Below are 9670 nucleotides of genomic sequence, written 5' to 3' on the forward strand. Positions count from 1 at the left end.
AAATTCAGTAAATAACAAGTATGTTAGTTTTAAGTTTACATTGAGGAAAATAGTTCTTTAAGTCTTAGGCCGTAACTACCTGTGTGTACTAGTGAAAACTGCTTTTTTGTAGGACAAAATTATGTGTGTATGTAGGCACCTTCCCAGCGTACCCTGCCTGCCTTAGAAATTGAATACTGAGGGTTTTGATTGCACCTTGAAATGTCATTTTAGTGAATCATCTCAGGAAAATTAGTGTTGGAATATATTCGAATTTGTTTCAGTCAACTAAATTTTGTTTTATTTATTTATTTGTTTAGAGATGAAGTCTAGCTCTGTCACCCAGGCCAGAGTGCAGTGACTCACTGTAACCTTTGCCTCCTGGGTTCAAGTCATTCTCCTGCCTCAGCCTCCTGAGTAGCTGGGATTACAGGTGCATGCCACCACACCTGGCTAGTTTTCGTATTTTTAGTAGAGATTGGGTTTCACTATGTTGGCCAGGCTGGTCTAGAACTCCTGACCTCAGTTGATCCACCCACCTCAGCCTCCCAAAGTGTTGGATTACAGGCATAAGCCACTGTGCCCAGCCTATCAAATAAGTTTTAAGAGGTAGTTCGTAACCCTGCTGGTATATTGCTTAAGTATATAGCAGGCTGTTCAATAGAACTTTCCATGAGGATGAAAATGTTGTATATCTGTGCTGAGCAATATGGTAGCCATTAGTCACATGTAGCTAATGGTTACTGAACACTGAAATGTGGCTACTGTGACCAAGAAACTAAATCTTTAATTTAATTTAGATTTAAAGTTAAATGGCCGGAAGTGGTGGCTCACGCCTGTAATCCCAGCACTTTGGGAGGCCAAGGCAGGTGAATCATCTGAGGTCGGGAGTTTGAGACCAGCCTAACCAACATCGAAAAACCCTGTCTCTACTAAAAATACAGAATTAGCTGCGTGTGGTGGTGCATGGCTATAATACCAGCTACTCGGGAGGCTGAGGCAGGAGAAGCACTTGAACCTGGGAGGTGGAGGTTGCTGTGAGCCAAGATCACACCATTGCACTCCAACCTGGGTAACAAGGGTGAAACTCTGTCTCAAAAATAAATAAATAAATAAATGTAAAATAGACACATGTGGCCATGTGGCTAATGACTAATGTATTGGACAGTATCGGTCTACATATATATGTGTGTGTGTGTGTGTGTATACATATATATGTATATATATATATATATATTTTTTTTTTTTCTTGAGACAGTCTCGCTCTGTCACCCAGGCTGGAGTGCAGTGGCGCAATCTCGACTCACCACAACCTCTGCCTCTTGGTTAAGCGATTCTCCTGCCTCAGCTTACCAACTAGCTGGGATTACCAGTGCTTGCCAACACACCAGGCTAATTTTTATATTTTTAGTAGAGGCGAGGTTTCACCATATTGGCAAGCTGGTCTCGAACTCTTGACCTCATGATCCACCCACCTTGACCTCCCAAAGTGCTGGCATTATAGGCTTGAGCCACTGCGCCTGACACACGTCTAGATTTTAAGCCACGCTAAATTTTTTAGAGACAGAGTCTTACTCTGTTGCCCAGGCTGGAGTGCTGTGGTGTGATAATAGTTCACTGCAGCCTCAAACCCCTGGCTCCAGCAATCCTCCCACCTCAGCCTCCCAAGTAGCTGGGATTACAGGCTTGTGCCACCATGCCTGGCTAATTTTAAGATTTATTTGTAGAGATGGGAGGTGTTGCTATGTTGCCCAGGCTCCTCTAGAACACTTGGCCTCAAGAAATCTCCCTAAAGCTCTGGGATTGTCAGCCTGAGCCACTGCACCGTTCCCATTAAGCCTCCTTCAAATTAGATGAATTTCCTTCAGTGTGACCTCTTGAGAAGTATCTAAGATATTCCACTGTACAACACATCAAAACAGTATCTGAAAAGCTAGAGACAATAAAGCGTAAATAAGGCACGCAGTTTATTTACACTCATAAGAAAAGAAAAAAAAAAAGAAAAAGAAAAAACAAAAACAAAAAAATAGATTGTTTACCTAGTGATGCAAATTCCTTCTCATCAATTCTGGAACATTGTCCATTTCCTTTCAAATAAGGATCTATATTGAAAATATTTAAAATTTTAATTCATTGTTTGAATAGGTAACACGTTCATATTGTTTAAAAACACTAAAATGACCAAAAAAATGTGCATGGTAAGAATTCTCTCCCACCCTGTCTCCCAGCTACCCAGGTCTCTTCAGCATAGGTGTGACTGATGTTATTTGTTTCTTATATATCCCAGAGATACTTTATGCATTTACAAGTAATGTTAACACATCACTGTTGTTCACAAGGCTTTTTAAATTCCGCTTAACATATTTTAAGGGTCACTTTATATCAGTTCATCAACTGTCTTCTTCCTATGACTGTGTAGTTTTAAGAATCTGTTTTAAAAGATACCTGAAGGTGGCTTGTCTGTCATTTTGACAATCGACAAGATAGCTTCCATTTGAAATGTTAAAAATCCTAATCTTGAGCTGTGCACCATGGCTCACACTTGTAATCCTAGCACTTTGGAAGGCAGAGGCGGGTGGATCACAAGGTCAGGAGTTCAAGACCAGCCTGGCCAATTTGGTGAAACTCTGTCTCTACTAAAAATACAAAAATTACCTGGGCATGATGGTGAGCACCTGTAGTCCAGCTACTCAGGATGCTGAGGCGGGAGAATTGCTTGAACCTGGGAGGTGGAGGTTGTAGTGAACTGAGATCTCACCACTGCACTCCAGCCTGGGCAACAGAGCAAGACTCTGTCTCAAAAAATAAATAAATAAATCCTCATTTCGGTCCAGACATGTGGCTCATGCCTGTAATCCCAGCACTTGGGAGGCCGAGGTTTGTAGATCATGAGACCAGGAGTTTGAGACCAGACCGGCCAGAATGGTGAAACCCTGTCTCTACTAAGAATACAAAAATTAGCTGGGCGTTGTGGCGAGCGCCTGTAGTCCCAGCTGCTCGGAAGGCTGAGACAGGAGAACCACTTGAACCCAGGAGGCAGAGGTTGCAGTGAGCAGAGATTACACCACTGCACTCCAGCCTGGGCAACAGAGCAAGACTCTGTCTGAAAAAAAAAAAAAAAAAAAATCCTAATTTTGAACAGGCATGGTAGCTTACTCCTGTAATCCCAACACTTTGAGAGGCCAAGGCAGGATGATGGCTTGAGGCTAGAAGTTTAAGAACAGCCTGGGCAACATAGTGAGACACCGAGTCTAAAAAAAATGATTAAAAAAATTATAATTTCACAAGACAGGTAATGATAACAGCAAGTAGAGCCTATGGCAGCCTCTACTCAGTGCACCCTGCCCATACGCAGGAAGCATGCATTTCAAAATGCCTAGTCCTTCTTCTTTTCAAAACATGTATTTCAAGGGCTGGGTATGGTGGTTCATGCCTATAATCCTAGCGCTTTGGGAGGCCAAAGCTGGCAGATCACTTGAGGTCAGGAATTCAAGACCAGCCTGGCCAACATGGTGAAACCCTGTCTCTACTAAAAACACAAAAATTAGCTGGGTGTGGTGGCAATGCCTGTAATTTCAGCTACTCAGGAGGCTGGTGCAGGAGAATCACTTGAACCCAGGAGGCAGAGGTTGCAGTGAGCTGAAATTGCACCACCGCCATACTCCATGCTGAGCAAGAGAGCTAGACTCTGTCTCAAAAAAATAAATAAATAAAATAAAACTTGTATTTTGAACTAAATCTAATCAAGTTTTGTGAAGTGACCCAAGATATTTCAATACTAAATATGACTGTTTAAAAATAACACAATTTAAATTTCAATAATATGTAATTTCCTTTAGTGGTTTTCCATTGCGCAAAGAATAACATCCAAACTCCTCCCCAAGGCTCACCAGGCTTTGTGTGATCTGGCTCCAGACTTCTTAATCAGGAGGCTCCAGCCACATAGACCTCTTAGCACAGCCAGCTCTTTGCTGCCCTAGGGCCCTTGCACTCACTCTTCTCTCAGGCTGGCATGCTCCTTCCTGGGCTCCTCCTATGCCTTTCTACTTCTTCCTCCATCCTGGCTGGCACAGTGGCTCATACCTGTAGTCCCAGCACCCTGGGAGACCAAAGAGGGAGGATTGCTTGAGCCCAGGACTTTGAAACCCACCTGGGCAACATAGCGAGACTACGTCCCTACTAAAATTCAAAACAATTAGGCTGGGCACAGTGGCTCACACCTGTAATCCCAGCCAAGATGGGCAGATCACTTGAGGCCAGGAGTTTGAGACCAGCCAGGCCAACGTGGTGAAAACTCATCTCTACTAAAAATACTAAAATTAGCTGGGCATGGTGGCACATATCTGTAGTCCCAGCTACTCGGGAGGCTGAGGTGGGAGGCTCACTTGAGCTCAGGAGGTGGAGGTTGCAGTGAGCCGAGATTGCACCATCCATACCAGCCTGGGTGACAGAGTGACATTCCATTTAAAAAAAAAAATTTTTAATTTTAAAAGTAAGATGGGTGTGGTGGCACACGCCTGTAGTCCCACCTACTTGGAGAGCTGGGACAGGAGGATCACTTGAGCTTGTGAAGTTGAGGCTGCAGTGAGCCTTGGTCATGCCACTGTACTCCAGCCTGGGCAACAGAGTGAGACCCTGTCTCAACAAAAAAGGCACCCTCATTGATGTCTTCCCTAAATATACCATCCATAGTGCTCCCTACCCAGTCCCCATACTGCTTTCTTCATAGCACTTAACTATAATCTGTAAGTATTTGTTTATTTAATGCTACTTCTCCAAATGAAACATACGATCCCTGAGAACAGGACCTTGACTGTCTTTACTAATATGTCTCCATGGTCTAAAGCAGAGCATGGCATAGAGTTGGTATACAGCTAATATTTGCTAAAGCAAAAAAGGTTGAATAAGCAAATTAGAATGCATTTCAAAACAGGACCCAAAACTTGGGGGAATTTGGACAAATGTTATGTCTTTCAAGTATTTCCTCATAATTAAATAAACATTGTGAATTACTTTCATAGAGACAGTGATTTATATGAGGTTTTTGATTCATTAGCATCTATCTGGAGTCCTATTAACTTGTTTTGTAAGCCAGAGACATTCAGTATGTTTGAATCACTAGGCTGCCTGCTCCGCTGTGATTGTTGTTTATGAAGTGATGCTGTTTATACCACAATGTATGTGCTCTTCATCTTATAATCTTGCTGAATCACTAAGTTGACATGTATTGGTCTCTTAGTCAACATTTATTAGTCAAGCGCTTACCTTGTCATTACTAAGAAATATGTGGTAGCTCATGACTGTAATCCCAGCACTTTGGGAGGCTGAGGCAGGAGGATTGCTTGAGTCCAGGAGTTGAAGACAAGTCAGGGCAACATAGTGAGACCTTGTCTCTACAAAAAATAGACAACATTAGCTGGACATGGTGGCACAAGCCTGTAGTTCCAGCTCCTCAGGCGGCTGAGGTGGGAGGTTGGCTTGAGCCTGAGAGGTTGAGGCTGCAGTGGGCTGAGATCATGCCACTGTACCCCAGCCTGGATGACAGAGCAAGATCCTGTCTCAAAAAAAAAAAGCTTGGCACTGTGGCTCATGCCTATAATCCCAGCAGTTTGGGAGGACAAGGTGGGCAGATCACAAGGTCAGGAGTTCAAGACCAGCCTGGCCAGCGTGGTAAAACCCCATCTCTACTAAAAATCCAAAAGTTAACCAGGCATGGTGGTATGCACATGTAATCCTAGCTACTCAGGAGGCTGAGGTAGGAGAGTTGATTGAGGTGGAGGCTGCAGTGAGTGGAGATTGCACCACTGCACTGCAGCATGGGCGACAGAGCGAGACTCTGTCTCAGAAAAAAAAGAAATTGCGTTTGTGGTCATTTGTTGGTGCTTGAAAGTTTGTAAAACATTTTTGTTTTATTTTTGGAGACCTATGTTGCCCGAGCTGGTCTCAAACTCCTGGCCTCAAGTAATCCTTCCACCTCAGCCTCCCAAAATTCTGGGATTGCAGGTATGAGTCACTGTGTCCATTCTGTAAAGTTTCTATTGATGTCAATTTATTTGATCTTCCCAAGCCCTCTACTCTGTAAAGCGTTTTATAGCCATTTTACTGGTGAGGTTACTGGAACTTAGGAGGGATTAAATTTTGCTGGTAAAACTCCTCTCTAAAAACTTTATATAGCCTCTTTTTTTTCTCTCTCTCTCTTTTTGAGACAGGTCACGCTCTGTCGCCTAGGCTGCAGTGCAATGGCATGATCTCAGCTCACTGTAACCTCTGCCTCTCGGGCTCAAGAGATTCTCATGCCTCAGCCACCAGAGTGGCTGAAACTACAGGCACTCATCACCACACCCAACTAATTTTCATATTTTTAGTAGAGACAGGTTTTCACCATGTGGGCCAGGCTGGTCTCAAACTCCTAGCCTCCAGCAATCCACCTACCTCGGCTTCCCAAAGTGCTAGGATTACAGGTGGGAGGCACTGTGCCCGGCCAAAACTTTACATAGTCTTTTAAGGAAACAATACATATGCAAAACCAAAGACGTTGTTACAGAATAATGTAAACACATGCAAATTAATTACAAAAATGTATCTTGATGCCAAGGAGATTGTGAATTGTATATAGCCAAATGAGATCTATTATAAAGCGTGGGAAGAGGTGAGTGTTTAACAGGGTTTAGAAGGAGAGGAAGAAACTGGAGTTGAGGGGTGGGAAACAAAAGGGGTCAGAGTTTTCCAGGCAGAAAATAGGCTATGCAAAGATGTGTGTAGGCACCCCAGTGGAGAATGGGGCCAGCAAGTTAGCTTGACAAAAACAGAGTGATCCCATCAAGAAATAATAAAAGATGCCGGGCGCGGTGGCTCAAGCCTGTAGTCCCAGCACTTTGGGAGGCCGAGGCGGGTGGATCACAAGGTCAAGAGATCGAGACCATCCTGGTCAACATGGTGAAACCCCGTCTCTACTAAAACTACAAAAAAATTAGCTGGGCATGGTGGCTCTTGCCTGTAATCCCAGCTACTCAGGAGGCTGAGGCAGGAGAATTGCCTGAACCCAGGAGGCGGAGGTTGCGGTGAGCCGAGATCGTGCCATTGCACTCCAGCCTGGGCAACAAGAGCGAAACTCAAAAAAAAAAAAAAAAAAAAAAAAAAAAAAAAAAAAAAAAAAGAAATAATAAAAGATGAAGATTAAGAGTACCTCTATTGGTGAAAACGTTTGGATAGCAAAGGGAGCTTGGGTTTTATTTGACAGATATTGGGGAGTCCATAAAAGCTCATGCAAATAAAAATTAGAGATGAAAACAAAATGTGATGGCTCTTGTGGGAACTCTGTGTAGAATGAACTGCAGCAGGAGAAACTGACAGAAGACTGCTGCAGTAATTCTGGAATAAGATGACATGGCCATAGCGGAGGGTGGAGACTGAGGAAACTGGAGCAAAGTGGACCCAGCGTGAAAGGCTCATCAAGACTGACGGATGGATTTAGAGTAGAAGAGGAGAGGAAAGAGTGAAAAAGAATGACTGCAAGGTGTCCAGCCTGTTGTGTTGGGCTGATTATGGTGCAATAAACACATTATTTATGACAGGAAGCCTTTTGGCTGAGGGCAAGAATAGAGAGATGGGGATGAGGAAGTGATGAGCTAAGTTTTTGAAATGCAAAGTTGCAGATGAAGCAAGGATGTTCAATTGCAGGTCTGTAGACTACCGGAGAAACAAGTCTGGAGAGAAGATAAGAGGTCAAAGTTTGCATTATGTCATTCTGATTAGCCTCTGGCTCACTTTCCCAACTCTGCCTACTTGCTGCCTATTCACCTAACTCAAATGCACTTTTCTCAAAAAGTTAATATTGGGAAGAATTTACTTTTATAGATTTGGATATTTCCTAGTGAACTTTCTCTACTGTAGCATGAAAAAGAAAGATAAAAACAAAAGACATTTTAAAAACTCATTAAGACTTTTCACCCTGAAATGATTATTTCAAAGTACTAGGATTATAGGCGCGGTGGCTCATGCCTGTAATCCTAGTACTTTGGGAGCTCAAGGCAGGCAGATTCCTTGAGGTCAGGAGTTTGAGACTAGCCTGGCCAACATGGTGAAACCCCATCTCTACTAAAAATTCAAAAAATGGCTGAGCTCGGTGGTGTAATCTCAGCTACTCTGGAGGCTGAGGCAGGAGAATCACTTTGAACCCAGGAAGAGGAGGTGGCAATGAGCTGAGACTGGCGCCACTGCACTCCAGCCTGGTGACAGAGCAAGACGCCACACACACACACAAAAAAGAAGTTACTTGGGGCTGGGCACTGTGGCTCAAGCTTGTAATCCCAGCACTTTGAGAGGCCCAGGCAGGCGGGTCAGTTGATCTCGGAGATTGAGACCAGCCTAAGCAACATGGAGAAACTCCGTTTCTGCAACAACAACAAAAATTAACCAGGTGTGGTGGCGAGTGCCTTCGGTCCTGACTGCTTAGGAGGCTGAGGTGGCAGGATTGCTGGAGCCTGGGAAGTGGAAGTTGCAGTGATCCAAGGTCCACTCCAGCTCGGGCGACAGAGTGAGACCCTATATCAAAAAAAAAAGTAAAAAGTTTACTTTTTTTAAAAAATTATTTTTTAAGAATGGTCAGACGCCACAAAGCAGATGGCAATGCCTTAACTGTATGTGTGTTGTCAGGCCTGAGGGCCTCTTTCATCCTTGTCAACAGGTATGCTAACTTTCTCTCCTTTTATACAACACTACTTGGGTTTTTCAAAATTAATATTTGTTACATTTTTTTTTTTAAGATGGGTTGGAGTTTCACTCTGCCAGGCTGGAGTACAGTGGCACCATCTTTGCTCACTGCAGCCTCGGCCTCCCGGGTTCAAGCAATTCTCCTGCCTCAGCCTCTCAAATAGCTTGGACTACAGGCATGTGCCACCACTCCCAGCTAATTTTTGTATTTTTAGTAGAGACGGGGTTTCGCCACGTTGGCCAGGATGGTCTTGATCTTTTAACCTCGTGATCTGCCCGCCTCAGCCTCCCAAAATGCTGGGATTACATGCGTGAGCCATTGTGCCTGGCAATATTTATTACTTTCAAATTTAAAATCTCAAACTTTTATATTAAACATTTCCATTTTTATGCTATTTATATAAATCTGACAAATGATGTCTGAGCCACTTGGTTAATAATTTTAAACATTTTAAATTGCATTTATTAATTTAAAAATTTGATTATTTTTTCAAACACATCAAGTTTCTGATTAACACACTTTTCCAAATTCTTAATTCTAATTAAGCAAATACATTAAACTAATACATATGGTAAGTTGTAATTTCTCTTAAAAGTTCCAAAATAGTATATACACTTTTAAAAGATTTTAAAATTAAAATAAAAGATCTAAATCAGCCAGTTATATACTTTAAAGCAGCATTGCAAGGTTAATTTTAATTTTTTTTTTTAAGATGGGATCTTGCTATGTTTTCCAAAATGGTCTCAAACTCCTGGGCTAAAGCAATCCCCCTGCCTCAGCCTCTCAAGTAGTAGTGACTATAGGTGCGTCGCACCATGACTGGCTCCTGCAAGGTTAATTTTTAGACACTTTAGTAAACATTACAAATGTGTGTAGCCGGGCGCGGTGGCTCAAGCCTGTAATCCCAGCACTTTGGGAGGCCGAGGCGGGTGGATCACGAGGTCAAGAGATCGAGACCATCCTGGTCAACATGGTGAA

General features: G+C 43.0%; 1 non-coding gene across 1 annotated transcript; it reads right to left on the reverse strand.

Annotated features, from left to right (window-relative positions):
* Nucleotides 1-8574: 8574 nt before the first annotated feature.
* LOC119469683 lies at nt 8575-8697 on the reverse strand. The gene has a single exon (XR_005198518.1). It is a non-coding gene; the product is annotated as a U6atac minor spliceosomal RNA (small nuclear RNA).
* Between the last annotated feature and the right edge of the window lie 973 nt (nt 8698-9670).

Source organism: Cebus imitator, unplaced genomic scaffold (assembly GCF_001604975.1).
Source record: "Cebus imitator isolate Cc_AM_T3 unplaced genomic scaffold, Cebus_imitator-1.0 Scaffold767, whole genome shotgun sequence".
Taxonomy (NCBI): Eukaryota; Metazoa; Chordata; class Mammalia; order Primates; family Cebidae; genus Cebus; species Cebus imitator.